This window comes from Lontra canadensis, unplaced genomic scaffold (assembly GCF_010015895.1).
Source record: "Lontra canadensis isolate GAN:19392208 unplaced genomic scaffold, GSC_riverotter_1.0 scaffold9, whole genome shotgun sequence".
NCBI lineage: Eukaryota > Metazoa > Chordata > Mammalia > Carnivora > Mustelidae > Lontra > Lontra canadensis.
The window spans coordinates 12,995,781-13,013,432 of record NW_022631003.1 but is presented as its reverse complement, the minus strand read 5'-3'; the positions used below and the strand labels follow the sequence as shown (position 1 = coordinate 13,013,432).

The following is a 17,652-nucleotide window of genomic DNA, read 5'->3' as shown; positions in this document are numbered from 1 at the left end:
GCTAATTTTAAGAGAGAGGGGAAAAAAAAAAAAAGAGGAATAGCCAAACATTCCTTGATATGCTGGAGCCATCAGGTTTTTACTGTGCCTCCTACCTTATTGTCTAAGAATTACTATGAAAAATCTTCAAGGTCATCCCAAACCTGCATCTTGTTTAGCAAGAGCAGAAGTCTGCTCAATTATTTACCCAGTTTGGATAAGGCTTAAAACCCACTCAAAATATTTCTGTTGAAAACATACTCGAAAGAGAAGGCACTGGAAAAAGTTGTCCGGACAGGCTCTTCACCTATCAAACTATCACTGGACAGTTTCAGCACCATTCAACTCCTGCTGCAACCACACTGATGGGAATGGAAATTCTATACATTCAGTTAAATGATTTGCATACTGGAGCAGTAAGCAAATACTGGAACAGAGGCCCCAAGCTTAGGTCTCTTGCATTTCCCACAGTCTTCTCTGAACCCGTCTCACTTATTGTCAATACCACACAGCATACTGCTTACTCATGCAGGCCTCTGCTGTTTGGGCCCTCAAGCAGATTGGAAGCACCATACATGATGGAACCATTGTTTTAGCTATCGTGCATCTTCCACAATCCCTTTACAGAAGTGGTCATGCTTGCAAGCATTTATTCATCCATTTATTCAACTAATGTGTACTGGGAGCCTACTGTGTGTCAGAATCCATTCCACACACAGGCTGAGCATATGGACTGTATAAAGTCTCTACTCTTGTAGGGCTTAAATTTGAATGAGATGAGAGAGTAAATAAACAAGGAAAATATCAAAGGTGACAAAAATGATAGAAGTAAAAGAGGGTAATATGAAAGAGGAACCGAGTGTGACTACATTGAACTGGGTGGTCAGAGACATCTCTGAGAAGGTGATAGATGGGGACCTGATGAGCTGGGTTGGCATGTACAAAGGAACGAGCAGAGGCCCTGCATGGCCAAGGCATACTGAGAGAGAAGTGTGATATGAGATGAGGTGGGAGAACAGCAGGGAAGACCTCTCAGTTTGGGGAACACACAGTTTGGCATGTGGATTTTATTCTAAATGCAGGACAGGGTTTTACCCAGGAAAATTACATGATCTGTTTTACTTTTTTTTTTTTTTTTTAAAGAGAACTTATTATTTTTATGTACAGAAAAGACACAACAGCATACACTTAGCTCAGTTTGGTAGCCAGTTCTTTAGTCTTTGTCTCTTTCAACTTGGCAAAACAAGCCATGGACTTTGGACCCAGGACATTGCCCCCCCACCCCCCAGTGATGGCAGATCCCATCTCATCTGTCATTGTAATTGGTCCTGACAGCTTCCACCTGTTTAGCCAGAGCTGCTTTTTTTCCAAGTTAACCTGTGGGAAAGCAACAGTAGTGCAGGTCTTCCTGTGGGCCACACACCCCAGCCTGGCCTTTCCCTTGATAATGCAGTAGGGAACCCCCACCCTATGACACAGGGCAAGCAGGTAGACAACCAGGTCAATGGGATCCACAGCATGTGCAGTCACTACCAGCTGAACCTTCTTGGTTTCCACCAAGGTGGTGACAGTATTAACCCCAGCCCAAAGGGCTGGCAGACTTTTCTGTTGCCAGCAGTTTTCTTCTCAGCCCAGGGCCAACCATCTCTGTGCCTTCTCTTGCTTTGTCCCTCATCTGTATTTGTGGACCAGCTTAAGCAGCTGAGTAGCTATTTGGGATCCAAGGCCTAGGTGAACTGGCTAATCATGGGAGGCACTTGTATTTTATTTCAATTTTTTTACTTAAATTCTAGTTAGTTAACATATATGGTAAAAATGGGTTCAGGTGTTTAATTTAGTGATTCATTCACTCACTTAGTGAACATCACCCAGTGCTCATCATGTCAAGTGTCCTCCTTAATACCCATCACCCATTTAGACATTTATAGAGAATAAGCCCTCTGTCACTGCAGTCGGATATAGCGGGCCATTTGATAAAGTGGGTGAGTTCCCTTTTGAGCTGGATGTCCTGTTTGATGCCAAAATTCTTGGCCTTTTCTCAAACAGGGACTGACCACTTTCTTGGCCTCCTTCTTCTTCACAACAGGGGCCAGGGCTACCTTCTTTCACTTAGCATTCTTTACCTTTGGCATGGCTGGAGAAGAGAGCTGATTTACATTTTTAAAAGACTGCTCTGGCTATTTTGTACAAGGGAAAACAAAAAATGAAAGAGAGAGAGTGGTTAGATTATTACAATAATGGAATAGGACATGGGTATACATGTAATAGTCTATAAGAAAGATTATATTTCTTGGATGAAGGCAGCATTAACAGAGATGGAGAAATATAGATTGAGGAGAAGTTTTAAGGATATCATCAAGCTGATTTTCTGATGAATCAGGCATGGGGGAATGATGAAAGAAGGAAATCAAGGATTACTTAGATTTGTGGCTTAAGCAAATGAATAAATGATGGTGTCTTTACTGATGGATGAGGAACACGTGTAGGAAGTGAAGGTAGAGGGGGAAATCTAGAGTTTTTTTAGTTTGAGATGCTAACTAAAGATATCCAGGATGAAAATTCAACCAAGCAGCTGAATACAGAATTCCTGAGAAAGGTCAAAGTGAAGTTTTATATCTGGGACTCAGCCCAATCATAGTATCTAAAACCATGGGACTGGATGAGATCTCACCTAATGGTTAAATAGAGAAGCAAGAGGGACCTGTGTAAAGACTGAGGCCCCTTCTTGTTTATGCTGATGAGCAGGTTGAACAAGTAAGAGGGCAAGGCAATGAGTTTTCATAACATCTATAATATGAATATCAGATTCCCTTCTCTTTTTAACAGAAAAGGACACTGATTAGTTAGTATTTGTTTGCCATCTTCATCGAGACATAAAAAACTGATCAAAGTCATTTAGTACTGGAAGAATGAAATTGTATATTCACTGGATTTGTTTCATTAAATATATGCATGTTTCTCATAATTCACAAACAGGTCTGTGAATGATCACATTATTATTAAATAGAAAACTGAAATCTGTAATTGTTTTGCTTTAAAAACTAATTCTGTAATTGTCTTGATTTATGAAATACAATATTAAAAAAGTTCACTGGAATCTTAGTGTGGTTCCCTCAAATAAATTCTATTTGTATTAAGTATAAAAAAGTCAAGGAAGACTTGAAAGGGTGGGATAATGGAGTCCTTTCCTATGTGAGAAAGTAAAATGCCTCTTTCTTAAAAGCTTGTTTTCTAATTTCATAATATATTGTGATTATTAAAAATATATATATAAAACTAAAGCCCACCTTGACAACACCCCTCAAACCTCAGGCCTGTCACTAGGAGTCACCATTTGGCCACTTCCGTGTAAATTCCTTGAGTCTCTTCCTTGTTTGTGTGTGTGTTTGCACACATGTGTACATGTATGTGTGAGCATGTATGTGGTAGATGCAGTTGCTGCCCTGCCAAGATCCCCTTTTCTGCTGCTACTGGAGCTAATGGATAGTAACTCAGCTTTCCTTTTCTCTGGAGAATTGCCCTTGGCCAAACAGATGCTGTGACTACTCCCTCTATCCCTTGGGGTGGAGCAAGGCCACATCTGGTCAACAATGGACAGACACAGGGATATAAATGGCCTCAAGGGAGGATTCACTTTAGTGTAATCTGTGCTCCAGAGCACCCCTGCAAAATCAGAAAGCTGGTCTCCACACAGGACCACAGTCACCTTCTCCCTGTGCCCTACCCTGCTTCTCTCACTCGACTTCTCCTGGGAGCACCTTCTCCATAAATTACTTGAAGAAGAAATCATCATCTTGGGCTCTGCTTCTACAAATAAGATAGTGTTATGTCTCTATATCCATTTATGCATATGACAGAAAGTTTTACATAACGTGCTTATCATTAGTTTTCTTAAGCAACAGTTTTAAGAGCTGTTGTATCAATATGCATAGATTTATTCCATTGCTTTTGAACTGTATTATATTACATTGTGAAAAAAAGAGATAACTTTTCAAAAATTTAAAAAATGTTCCAATGTGGTAAATGAATGTTATCATTCTTGGTTACATTTCCTTGATTACCAGAAGTAGAGTCATCTTATATGTTTATCGTCCAACTGTAATTCTTCCTCTATGAATTATTTTCATATTCTTTCAGTTGGATTGTCTTTTCCTTATATGTTATCCTTGGCTCTTTATAAATTCTGAATATTGTTTATTTGTTTAAGGTATGTTGAAAATACTTTTTCCTACTTATTGTTTTTTATGAGGTTTTTTTTTTTGGTGTGGTCTTTTGTATTATTTAGAAGTTTGGTAACGTAGTAAAAAAACTTTATTTTATCCTTAATGCACTTACATATTTAAGAGGATTACTGTACAGAGTCATAAACATATCTTCTAGTATTTTATAATTTTCAGCATTATTTAATTCATCTGGATTTTTTTTTAATGAATGGTATTAGGTGTTGATATAATTTTACTGTATTTTCTAAAATTGATACTTAATTGTCCTATATATACACAGGCTCATTACTGGACTCTGAATCCTGTTCTATTGATCTTCTGGGGTTTTTTCCTACTTGAATACTGTACTATTTTTACTATCACAGGTTTGCTATATATTTTGATTCCTGGGGGATCCTATCTCCTTTTTTTGTTCATTTTGCTTGTTTTTAAACTTCCTTGGCTATTCTTGGGCATTTGTGTTTCCATACTAATTTTAGAATTAGCTTATAATATTTCTTTTAGGATTTTGATTGAGATTTTCTTGAATTCACAATATCACTGGGGTAGAAGTGGTGTCTTTTGCCATGCTCAGACATTGTGTATGCTTTTTTTTTTTAAGATTTTATTTATTTATTTGGCAGAGAGAGATCACAAGTAGGCAGAGAGGCAAGCAGAGAGAGAGGAGAAAGCAGGCTCCCTTCCAAGCAGAGAGCCCAATGCAGGATTCGAGCCCAGGACCCTGAGATCATGACCTGAGCCGAAGGCAGGGGCTTAACCCACTGAGCCACCCAGGTGCCCTGTGTATGCTTTTGAATGTAACAGGTCTTCTTCAGTAAATTTTTTTTATTTTTTCCATAAATATCTAGCATATTCTTTATTGGATTCCTACATAGTTTGTATTTTTTCTGTAACCGTAAATATTTTTTCTCATACATTTTTAACTGGTCATTGCTAGAATTTTTAAAAGCTGGTGATCTTTATATGTTGATCCATACTCCTTTTTAATCTCTCCAATTTGTTCTAATAATGTTTCTTGGTTCCCTAGGAGTTTCTATATAGACTATCAAACATATTATATAAATAATAATATCTAGAATCCTTCTTGGTAACGATGATATCTCTTACCTATTTTTACCTTGGTATTACATTGCATAGGTCCTCCAGTATATAATTAACCAGTAACTATGATGCCAAGTATCTTGACTTTGTTTCTCACTATAATACAAATGAGTTGAATATGATGTTCTTAAGCTTATGCTAATGGTAGGATTTTAGTGTACTCTCTAAGAATTTTCTTCGGTTTCTAGTTTACTAAGTTTTTACTTAGAAAAAGTAGATCAATGTTGAAGTTTAACAACCTTTGTTCAATATTGAGTAAATGGTTTTCCTTCTCTCACCTAATTAAGGTAAGGAATTTCACTAGTGATTTTTTTCTTTCTACAAAAATATTAATATGATTTATTAATTTATCAGCAATTTTTTTCAAGATCTTAACATGGCATGAATGGTCTATTTAAGTGGTTACCCAAAACACTGCATTCCTGAAGTGGTAATTATCTAATCCATGTAGATATTTACGTACAAGCCATTTATTTATGTACAAGTCATTACTTGCCTTTTCTTATTTATTGCTTTATAGGAATTTTCCAAATTCCCCCTTGGAATAGACACAGTTTATTATATGAAATGCTTTCCCTGCAGACAAATGATTTGAAGAGAGCTTAAGTTATTAGTTAACATTTTAATATAAAAATTTTAGTTTTAAATTTCCCATCAATTTATTAAGAAAAAAATTGTAAATTATATTTTCTTATTTAAGTAATGCTAATAACACCTAGAAGCAGCATAAACGTTTTGCTAATCATGCTGAAGATAAACAGTAAGAAAGGATTAATTTTAAGATCAATTAGAAATCTACATTCTCAGCAGCTAGGCCTTTAGAAATGAGCAATTCTGATAATCCTGTTAAACGATTTCCAATTTCTGGAACGCCTGTGTGGCTCAGTCGGTTAAATATCTGCCTTCAGCTCAGGTCATGATTCCACAGTCCTGGGATCTAGTCCCGCATCAGGCTTCTTGCTCAGTAGGGAGCCTGCTTCTCCCTCTGCCTACTGTCCCCCCACTTGTGTGTGTGCTGTCTCTCTCTGACAAATAAATAAATAAAATCTTTTAAAAAACAAACAAAAATTTCCAATTTCATCTAGATGGGTTGGTGTCTAAAGTATTATTTCGTTGAGACATCTTCCAACCACACTGGGGTCTTTCTTTTTTCCCCAGCCATTCTATTGTTCGTTCATTTCAGATGTTCTTCCCGAGAAACACTTCCTTAAGTCCTGAAATGTATCCTTTACACATTTAATTAAGAGTGGTCTATTGGGATGCCTGAGTGGCTCAGTCAGTTGGCATCTGCCTTCAGCTCAGGTCATGATCCCAGGACCCTAGGATCGAGTCCTGCATCGGGCTCCTTGCTTAGTGGGGAGCCTGCTTCTCCCTCTGCCTGCTTCTCCCCCTGCTTGTGCTTGCTCTCTCTCTCACTCTCTCTTTCTCTCTCTGACAAATAAGTAAAATCTTTATTTTTTTAAAGATCGTATTTATTTATTTGACATATTACTCCATTTCTCCTGGCTTCCATTGTTGCTCTTGAAAAGCCACTGTAAGTCTAATTGTTGATCATTTGTAGGTGACTTGTCTTTTCTATTTGCCTTTAAGATATTTATTTTTTTTAAGATTTTATTTATTTATTTGACAGATAGATCACAAGTAGGCAGATAGGCAGGCAGAGAGAGGAAGGGAAGCAGGCTCCCTGCTAAGCAGAGAGCCCGATGCAGGGCTCAATCCCAGGACCCTGGGATCATGCCTGAGTCGAAGGCAGAGGCTTTAACCCACTGAGCCATCCAGGCGCCCCTAGATATTTACTTTAAATACTGGAATGCTCAGGGTTCAGCCCCTTCTTCTGTCACCCCCTCTCCTGGATCTCTCAGCCAGTTTTATGTCTATAAGTAGCACTTACATGATGATGACCCCAAAATTATATCTCTAATTCAGACCTCTCTAACTCTATATTGGCATATCCAACTGTCTGCTAAACCTCCTCTGAAAACATCTCAAACATAAAAATGCCTGAGTCTGAGCAAATGGTTTTCAGCCCTTTCCCCAAACATGTTCTTCAGCAGTCTTCCCCATCTCACTAAATGGCAACACTACTTTTCCATTATCTTAAGACAAAAAATAATCATTTTCCTTAGACTCCTACATTCATTTCTCCAGATAGTCCGTCGGCTCTATGTTCAAAATTTATACAAAATTCAATTACTTCTTGCCACCCACACTGTTCCAAACAACTATCATATTTTCTTGGCTTATCACAATAGTTTATTAGTTGTTCTCCCTGCTTAAACTTGACCTTCCTCCAATTCATTTATTCTCAACATAGTAACAAGAAGGATGTTGTTATCCTGTTATCTCTGAATCAGATAATATCACTTACTTATTTGGCTTTTTGTTTGTCTCTGAGTAAAATCCAAAGTCATTTCAATGGTCTATACAACTCTTACATGATCTGTCCCCCTCTACCTCTCTGATTTTATCTCTTATTTCTCTTCCTCTTGATCATTTGGATCTAGCCACAATAATTTTATTGCTATTCATCTAGCACACAAAGCATATTTATGCCTTGGGGTCATGCACATGCATTTGTCTCTCAGATAATAACATGACTCAATCTCTCACCTCTTCCAGGCCTTTGCTTAATTTTCAGGCTCTAAGGGACACTTTATCTGATAACTAAATTAAAATTATAATGACTACCCCTCCAACATTCCCTACCTCCCTTCTTTGCTAAAAGTTTTACATAGCATTTATCACCATCAGACATACTATATAATTCAATTATTTATTTATTTTGTGACTGGTGCCCCCTCCTCCACTACATACACCCCAAAATATAAGATCTATGAAGGGAGGGTTTTGCTTTTCCTTCTATCTTTTGATTGTTGTATCCTTAAGGCTGTAAAATTATCTGGCACATGGTAAGCGTTCAACTCAGTAAATAATTTGTTCAATGAATGAATGAAGTATCTTGTAGTTTCTCTAAAGTGTCTAATTCTGGATTTTTAAAACTTAATCTTTTTTTTTTTACTTCTGAATGCAATTATGTACTTTATCGAAATCACCAGATAATTTGTATGAACATTAAAACCTATGAGCATTTCTCTAAGATGTATGTCTATGAGTATAATTCCAGGATCACAAAATATACATACCTTTACAAAATAATGCTGAATTGCTTTCAAAGTGATTATGCTGCTTCCTCTAATAAAGTGTTAATAAACACTTCACCACTAGACCTCTTAATTTTTGTCAAATTAGATGTGAAACACTCATTATACTTCTAACTTGCCTTTTCAGATTACTGATAAGGTTAGCACCTTCTTTTTGTATAGGTTTATTCACCACTTCTGTCAAATACCTACTTTCTCATTGTGTTCATTTACTAAGCAAGTAGTTATTTCCTTACCAATTTTAGTGCTTAATATATTTGAGACACTATTGCATTGTTGGTAATACGGTAGCTATCAGCTTCTCCCCAGTTATAGTCTATCCTTTTACCTTCTTATGGGCTCTCTGATGAATAGAAGGTCTTAATTTTAATGTAGTTACAAATATCATTTTCTTCTTTAATATTTCATGCTTTTATTTTAGAAATTTAAAATTTAAGAAATTCTCCCATACCACACAGTGAGGAAAGTTTCTCCTGTATTTTCTCCTAACATTTTAAATCATTGCTTTTCATAAACTCTTAATTCATACAAGAAAAAAAAATTTATGTATCGTGTGAGCTAGAAGTCCGATTTCTCTTGTAAGCAATTGTTCCAGCACCGTTTCTTGAGCACCATTCCCCAATGATCTGAAATGCTAACTCTATAATACCAAGTTTCCATATACCATTTGTTTTGTGGTTGGCTTCTCTTCACTGCCTTTGGTTGCTTTGTTTTACCAGGCACAAATACTACACTGTTTAAATTATTATATAAATTATTATATATTTTTATATAATCTCTTATAGAGCACCTAGTTATTCTTCGGTGGTGTTATGGTTTTTCTTGGCCCCAATTTGCCATATTCCTTTTAGAATCCATTTGTCAAGATCCATTAGAAAAAATCTGTGAGATATCAATTAAAATTTTATTGATTCCACAGCTTAATTTGGAAAAGACTGGTATTCTTTAAAATGGTATGTCTTCTTGTCTATAAATGTTTAAAAATACAGTATATATCTCCATTTATTTAAGTCTTTTTAATATTTTTCAATATGAAGATTTTTAATTTTCTCATACAGGCACAGGCTTTATGTATCTCTTTGTAATAGACTTTCAGATGGTCTTCATACCTCTTACTCATCTGTCTTTCCTAGCTATCAATATCCAGCTACTATAAAGTAAATTTTATCACATTAACGCCAGACACAAAAATCTGTGTTAACTACCTATTGCCTATGAGATCAAATGCAAACTTCACAGGCTGGATTTAACTGGCTCTGCTTACCCAGCTATCATCATGACTTGCTAGGACTCTACTTCATTTGTTTATTTATGGTAGAATTATAGTGTAGAAGTGAAGAGCTCATTTACATACAAAATTAGAATCAAGTCCTGACTCCATTACTTACTAACTTACGGCTTAGAGTGACTTAGTTCTCTGGGCTCCTCTTTTATAAAACGAGAAATATATAGATATTCACAGCAAAGGATATTGTAAACAATAAATGAGATAGTGCATGTAAGTTATGTAGCACTTGTAACTTATTAGCATTAATTGCTATTATTGCATTAATGTTATTATTGACTAATTAAAAATTAACAGATAATGGGGAGGAGTCAAGATGGCGGAGAAGTAGCAGGCTGAGACTACTTCAGGTAGCGGGAGATCAGCTAGATAGCTTATCTAAAGATTGCAAACACCTACAAATCCAATGGGAGATCGAAGAGAAGAAGAACAGCAATTCTAGAAACAGAAAATCAACCACTTTCTGAAAGGCTCGGTCAGCTCGGAGCGCGGCCGGAGGCCAGGGTGACGGGAGCAATTGGGCGCTGTTCTCTGAGGGCGCACTGAGGAGTGGGGCCCCAGACTCTCGGCTCCTCCGGGCCGGAGACTGGGAGGCCGCCATCTTCATTCCTGTCCTCCGGAACTCTACGGAGAGCGCTCAAGGAACAAAAGCTCCCGAAAGCAAACCCGAGCGGATTACTCTGCCCGGCCCATGGTAAGGGCGGTGCAACTCCGCCTGGGGCAAAGACACTTGAGAATCACTACAACAGGCCCCTCTCCCAGAAGATCAACAAGAAACCCAGCCAGGACCAAGTTCACCTACCAAGGAGTGCAGTTTCAATACCAAGGAGAGCAGCGGAATTCCAGAGGAGGAGAAAGCAAAGCACGGAACTCATGGCTTTCTCCCCACGGTTCTTTAGCCTTGCAGTTAATTTAATTTTTTTTTTCTTTTTCAATTTTTTTTTCTTCTTCTGCTAAATTTTTTTAACTTCTACCCTTTTCTTTTTTAATGTTTTTTAACTAGTTTATCTAATATATATATATATATATACCTTTTTATATTTTTTCATTATTGGTTTTCTTTTTTTTATTTGTTTCTTTTTTTTTTCTTTTTTTCTTTCTGAACCTCTTTATATCCCTTCCCCCCCCCTCATGATTTGGGATCTCTTCTGATTTGGCTAAAGCATATTTTCCTTGGGTTGTTGCCACCCTTTTAGTATTTTACTTGTTCCTTCATATACTCTTATCTGGACAAAATGACAAGGTGGAAAAATTCACCACAAAAAAAAGAACAAGAGGCAGTACCAAAGGCTAGGGACCTAATCAATACAGACATTGGTAATATGTCAGATCTAGAGTTCAGAATGACAATTCTCAAGGTTCTAGCCGGGCTCGGAAAAGGCATGGAAGATATTAGAGAAACCCTCTCCGGAGATATAAAAGCCCTTTCTGGAGAAATAAAAGAAGTAAAATCTAATCAAGTTGAAATCAAAAAAGCTATTAATGAGGTGCAATCAAAAATGGAGGCTCTCACTGCTAGGATAAATGAGGCAGAAGAAAGAATTAGCGATATAGAAGACCATGTGACAGAGAATAAAGAAGCTGAGCAAAAGAGGGACAAACAGCTACTGAACCAGGAGGGCAGAATTCGAGAGATAAGTGACACCATAAGACGAAACAACATTAGAATAATTGGGATTCCAGAAGAAGAAGAAAGAGAGAGGGGAGCAGAAGGTATATTGGAGAGAATTATTGGAGAGAATTTCCCCAATATGGCAAAGGGAACAAGCATCAAAATCCAAGAGTTCAGAGAACCCCCCTCAAAATCAGTAAGAATAGGTCCACACCGTGTCTTAGTGACAAAGAGAAAATCCTGAAAGCAGCCCGGGAAAAGAAGTCTGTAACATACAATGGTAAAAATATTAGATTGGCAGCAGACTTATCCACAGAGACCTGGCAGGCCAGAAAGAGCTGGCATGATATATTCAGAGCACTAAACGAGAAAAACATGCAGCCAAGAATACTATATCCAGCTAGGCTATCATTGAAAATAGAAGGAGAGATTAAAAGCTTCCAGGACAAACAAAAACTGAAAGAATTTGCAAACACCAAACCAGCTCTACAGGAAATATTGAAAGGGGTCCTCTAAGCAAAGAGAGAGCCTAAAAGTAGTAGATCAGAAAGGAACGGAAACAATATACAATAACAGTCACCTTACAGGCAATACAATGGCACTAAATTCATATCTCTCAATAGTTACCCTGAATGTTAATGGGCTAAATGCCCCAATCAAAAGACACAGGGTATCAGAATGGATAAAAAAACAAAACCCATCTATATGTTGCCTACAAGAAACTCATTTGAAACCCGAAGACACTTTCAGATTTAAAGTGAGGGGGTGGAAAAGAATTTACCATGCTAATGGACATCAGAAGAAAGCAGGAGTGGCAATCCTTATATCAGATCAATTAGATTTTAAGCCAAAGACTATAATAAGAGATGAGGAAGGACACTATATCATACTCAAAGGATCTGTCCAACAAGAAGATCTAACAATTTTAAATATCTATGCCCCTAACGTGGGAGCAGCCAACTATATAAACCAATTAATAACAAAATCAAAGAAACACATCGACAATAATACAATATTAGTAGGGGACTTTAAACTCCCCTCACTGAAATGGACAGATCATCCAAGCAAAAGATCAACCAGGAAATAAAGGCCTTAAATGACACACTGGACCAGATAGATATCACAGATATATTCAGAACATTTCATCCCAAAGCAACAGAATACACATTCTTCTCTAGTGCACATGGAACATTCTCCAGAATAGATCACATCCTCGGTCCTAAATCAGGTCTCAACCGGTATCAAAAGATTGGGATCATTCCCTGCATATTTTCAGACCACAATGCTCTGAAGCTAGAACTCAATCACAAGAGGAAATTTGGAAAGAACCCAAATACATGGAGACTAAACAGCATCCTTCTAAAGAATGAATGGGTCAACCAGGAAATTAAAGAAGAATTGAAAAAATTCATGGAAACAAATGATAATGAAAATACAACGGTTCAAAATCTGTGGGACACAACAAAGGCAGTCCTGAGAGGAAAACATATAGCGGTACAACCCTCTCTCAAGAAACAAGAAAGGTCTCAGGTACACAACCTAACCCTACACCTAAAGGAGCTGGAGAAAGAACAAGAAAGAAACCCTAAACCCAGCAGGAGAAGAGAAATCATAAAGATCAGAGCAGAAATCAATGAAATAGAAACCAAAAAAACAATAGAACAAATCAACGAAACTAGGAGCTGGTTCTTTGAAAGAATTAATAAGATTGATAAACCCCTGGCCAGACTTACCAAAAAGAAAAGAGAAAGGACCCAAATCAATAAAATCATGAATGAAAGAGGAGAGATCACAACTAACACCAAAGAAATACAGACAATCATAAGAACATATTATGAGCAACTCTATGCCAACAAATTTGACAATCTGGAAGAAATGGATGCATTCCTAGAGACATATAAACTACCACAACTGAACCAGGAAGAAATAGAAAGCCTGAACAGACCCATAACCAGTAAGGAGATTGAAACAGTCATCAAAAATCTCCAAATAAACAAAAGCCCAGGGCCAGACGGCTTCCCGGGGGAATTCTACCAAACATTTAAGGAAGAACTAATTCCTATTCTCCTGAAACTGTTCCAAAAAATAGAAATGGAAGGAAAACTTCCAAACTCATTTTATGAGGCCAGCATCACCTTGATCCCAAAACCAGACAAGGATCACGTCAAAAAAGAGAACTACAGACCAATATCCTTGATGAACACAGATGCAAAAATTCTCACCAAAATACTAGCCAATAGGATTCAACAGTACATTAAAAGGATTATTCACCACGACCAAGTGGGATTTATTCCAGGGCTGCAAGGTTGGTTCAACATCCGCAAATCAATCAATGTGATACAACACATTAATAAAAGAAAGAACAAGAACCATATGATACTCTCCATAGATGCTGAAAAAGCATTTGACAAAGTACAGCATCCCTTCCTGATCAAAACTCTTCAAAGTGTAGGGATAGAGGGCACATACCTCAATATTATCAAAGCCATCTATGAAAAACCCATCGCAAATATCATTCTCAATGGAGAAAAACTGAAAGCATTTCCGCTAAGGTCAGGAACACGGCAGAGATGTCCGTTATCACCACTACTATTCAACATAGTACTAGAAGTCCTAGCCTCAGCAATCAGACAACAAAAAGAAATTAAAGGCATCCAAATCAGCAAAGAAGAAGTCAAACTATCAGTCTTCGCAGATGATGTGATACTATATGTGGAAAACCCAAAAGACTCCACTCCAAAACTGCTAGAACTCGTACAGAAATTCAGTAAAGTGTCAGGATATAAAATCAATGCACAGAAATCAGTTGCATTTCTCTACACCAACAACAAGACAGAAGAAAGAGAAATTAAGGAGTCCATCCCATTTACAATTGCACCCAAAACTATAAGATACCTAGGAATAAACCTAACCAAAGAGACTAAGAATCTATACACAGAAAACTATAAAGTACTCATGAAAGAAATTGAGGAAGACACAAAGAAATGGAAAAATGTTCCATGCTCCTGGATTGGAAGAATAAATATTGTGAAAATGTCTATGCTACCTAAAGCGATCTACACATTTAATGCAATTCCTATCAAAGTACCATCCATTTTTTTCAAAGAAATGGAACAAATAATCCTAAAATTTATATGGAACCAGAAAAGACCACAAATAGCCAAAGGAATATTGAAAAAGAAAGCCAAAGTTGGTGGCATCACAATTCCAGACTTCAAGCTCTACTACAAAGCTGTCATCATCAAGACAGCATGGTACTGGCACAAAAACAGACACATAAATCAATGGAACAGAATAGAGAGCCCAGAAATAGACCCTCAACTCTATGGTCAACTAATCTTCGACAAAGGAGGAAAGAATGTCCAATGGAAAAAAGACAGCCTCTTCAATAAATGGTGTTGGGAAAATTGGATAGCCACATGCAGAAAAATGAAATTGGATCATTTCCTTACACCACACATGAAAATAGACTCAAAATGGATGAAGGACCTCAATGTGAGAAAGGAATCCATCAAAATCCTTGAGGAGAACACAGGGAGCAACCTCTTTGACCTCAGCCACAGCAACATCTTCCTAGGAACATCACCAAAGGCAAGGGAAGCAAGGGCAAAAATGAACTATTGGGATTTTATCAAGATCAAAAGCTTTTGCACAGCAAAGGAAACAGTTAACAAAACCAAAAGACAACTGACAGAATGGGAGAAGATATTTGCAAACGACATATCAGATAAAGGGCTAGTGTCCAGAATCTATAAAGAACTTAGCAAACTCAACACCCAAAGAACAAATAATCCAATCAAGAAATGGGCAGAAGACATGAACAGACATTTCTAAAAAGAAGACATCCAGATGGCCAACAGACACATGAAAAAGTGCTCCATATCACTCGGTATCAGGGAAATACAAATCAAAACCCCAATGAGATACCACCTCACACCGGTCAGAATGGCTAAAATTAACAAGTCAGGAAATGACAGATGCTGGCGAGGATGCAGAGAAAGGGGAACCCTCCTACACTGTTGGTGGGAATGCAAGCTGGTGCAACCACTCTGGAAAACAGCATGGAGGTTCCTCAAAATGTTGAAAATAGAACTACCTATGACCCAGGAATTGCACTACTGGGTATTTACCCTAAAGATACAAACGTAGTGATCCGAAGGGGCACGTGCACCCGAATGTTTATAGCAGCAATGTCTACAATAGCCAAACTATGGAAAGAACCTAGATGTCCATCAACAGATGAATGGATAAAGAAGATGTGGTATATATACACAATGGAATACTATGCAGCCATCAAAAGAAATGAAATCTTGCCATTTGCGATGACGTGGATGGAACTAGAGGGCATCATGCTTAGCGAAATAAGTCAATCGGAGAAAGACAACTATCATATGATCTCCCTGATATGAGGGAGAGGAGATGCAGCATGGGGGTTAAGGGGGTAGGAGAAGAGTAAATGAAGCAAGATGGGATTGGGAGGGAGATAAACCATAAGTGACTCTTAATCTCACAAAACAAACTGAGGGTTGCTGGGGGGAGGGGGGTTGGAGGAGTGGGGTTATTATGGACATTGGGGAGGGTATGTGCTATGGTGAGTGCGGTGAAGTGTGTAAACCTGGCGATTCACAGACTTGTACCCCTGGGGAAAAAATATATTATATGTTTATAAAAAATAAAATTAAAAATAAAGTAAAAAAAAAATTAACAGATAATAGCATGTCTTCTCTAAGTGAACAAACCATCAACATGCCTATATTGAATTCTTTTTTGCTTATTAAAATGTCTTCCTGCATTTTTTTTCTTTCCACATATTTTTAAATTTGGAACAGAATCTGGAAGAGGAAATGGTCACACTCTAGATATGTATCCCTCATACTGGGCTAGTGGTGAAGAGAAGAAATTAGAAAGAGTAGGCCTATGTTTTGGAGACTAAGCTAGCTTATGAATAACCCCTGACATACAGGCAACCAAGTATCCCAAAATCATAATTACAAAGGCACATGCAGGACAAATGCAGATGCAGTCCAAGCTGACTTCAACACACAAAGGAAGCCAAAATTAACCCACTGGTCACCAGAACACAGGAGTCACTTAGCAATCATAATGCTAAGAGCTAAGGTAAGTGATGACATTTCTGTTCTGTTCTGAGTTGGCTTGACCTAAAAGAGTGCTTTATCCAATGTTGAGGGCTGGTAATGGCCAGGCAGGTTGCCAAGCTTCCTTCTAAAAAGGACTGGGTTCAGAGTAGGGCTCCCAAAAAGGAAACCAGAGTACCATTTTTTCTTTAAAATGGCAAGAGCTCAGCCATACAGATTTAACAATCCCAGCAAGGTAAATAAAAGACTGCAGCTTCTATGAGTAGTAAAACTTGTTACTCCCTTGCTTGCCAATTGACTAAGAAAAAAAAAAAATGATTAGTGAAGCCCCCAAACTATTTTCTTTTCAATAAGAACTTTGGACACATAGTAGTTAACTCTCTATTTTAATGATAGGATATATGACATGACACATCAGATGAAATTACACATGTGTGACATGTGATAGTCTGCCCCAGGAAATCTGCCCATTTGTAACAGGAATTCCCACAAGATATAAAACCCAAATTCTAGGGAAAGAACACTTGAAAGAGCTAATCTAGGCCCTGGAGTTCTGCTCCCTCTGGGCTTTATGGTAGATTACCAGTCTAGAAGGGACCTTGAGCCAACTGGCAGGGAGACAAGGCAGACTACGATCAGGGAGGAAGCTCAAGTGTGCCCTCTGGACTCACTTAACATGAAATCAAGTAATCTTATTACTCAAAGATTATGAAAGCATGCAGCGCTCATCTCTGGTAGGGGGATACACTAGTAGAGTAGATGCAGGATGTAGTAGCAATGTAGAACATTCTTCTCCTTAGATAATGATGTCACTGAGTTTGACATTTAAAATAGATACTATTTGCAGAGGTGAGCGAATACGTGTAGAAGAATCATTTGTTCATTTGATTTTTCTCTGTATCATTTAAGATGGAGGAGACTGAGCACATAGAGAATGTAGAGGAATGATCTGTAGAAGATCTTGGGGAAGCCAGAGATAGGGCTAAGGGCAGAGAGAAGAGGATGAGCCCTAAAGAGAAGGGAAGAAACCCAATGTCACAAAGGCTAATTAAGTGTCAATTCATAAATCAATCTCACCACTACCACTAGGGATGTATAGTAGCTGATCAAGAATTGAAGCAGCATTATCCAATGATGGCATTCTATCTTGGGCATAGATGATGACAGTTTCTCCTATTTGTCTGGAAGTCAGCAG

At 37.7% G+C, this 17,652-nt stretch overlaps 1 long non-coding RNA gene across 2 annotated transcripts in view; it reads right to left on the bottom strand.

Moving 5' to 3' along the window:
• LOC116866143 overlaps positions 1-17,652 on the bottom strand; it is a 193,540-nt gene that overhangs the window by 147,335 nt on the left and 28,553 nt on the right. The window lies entirely within an intron of this gene.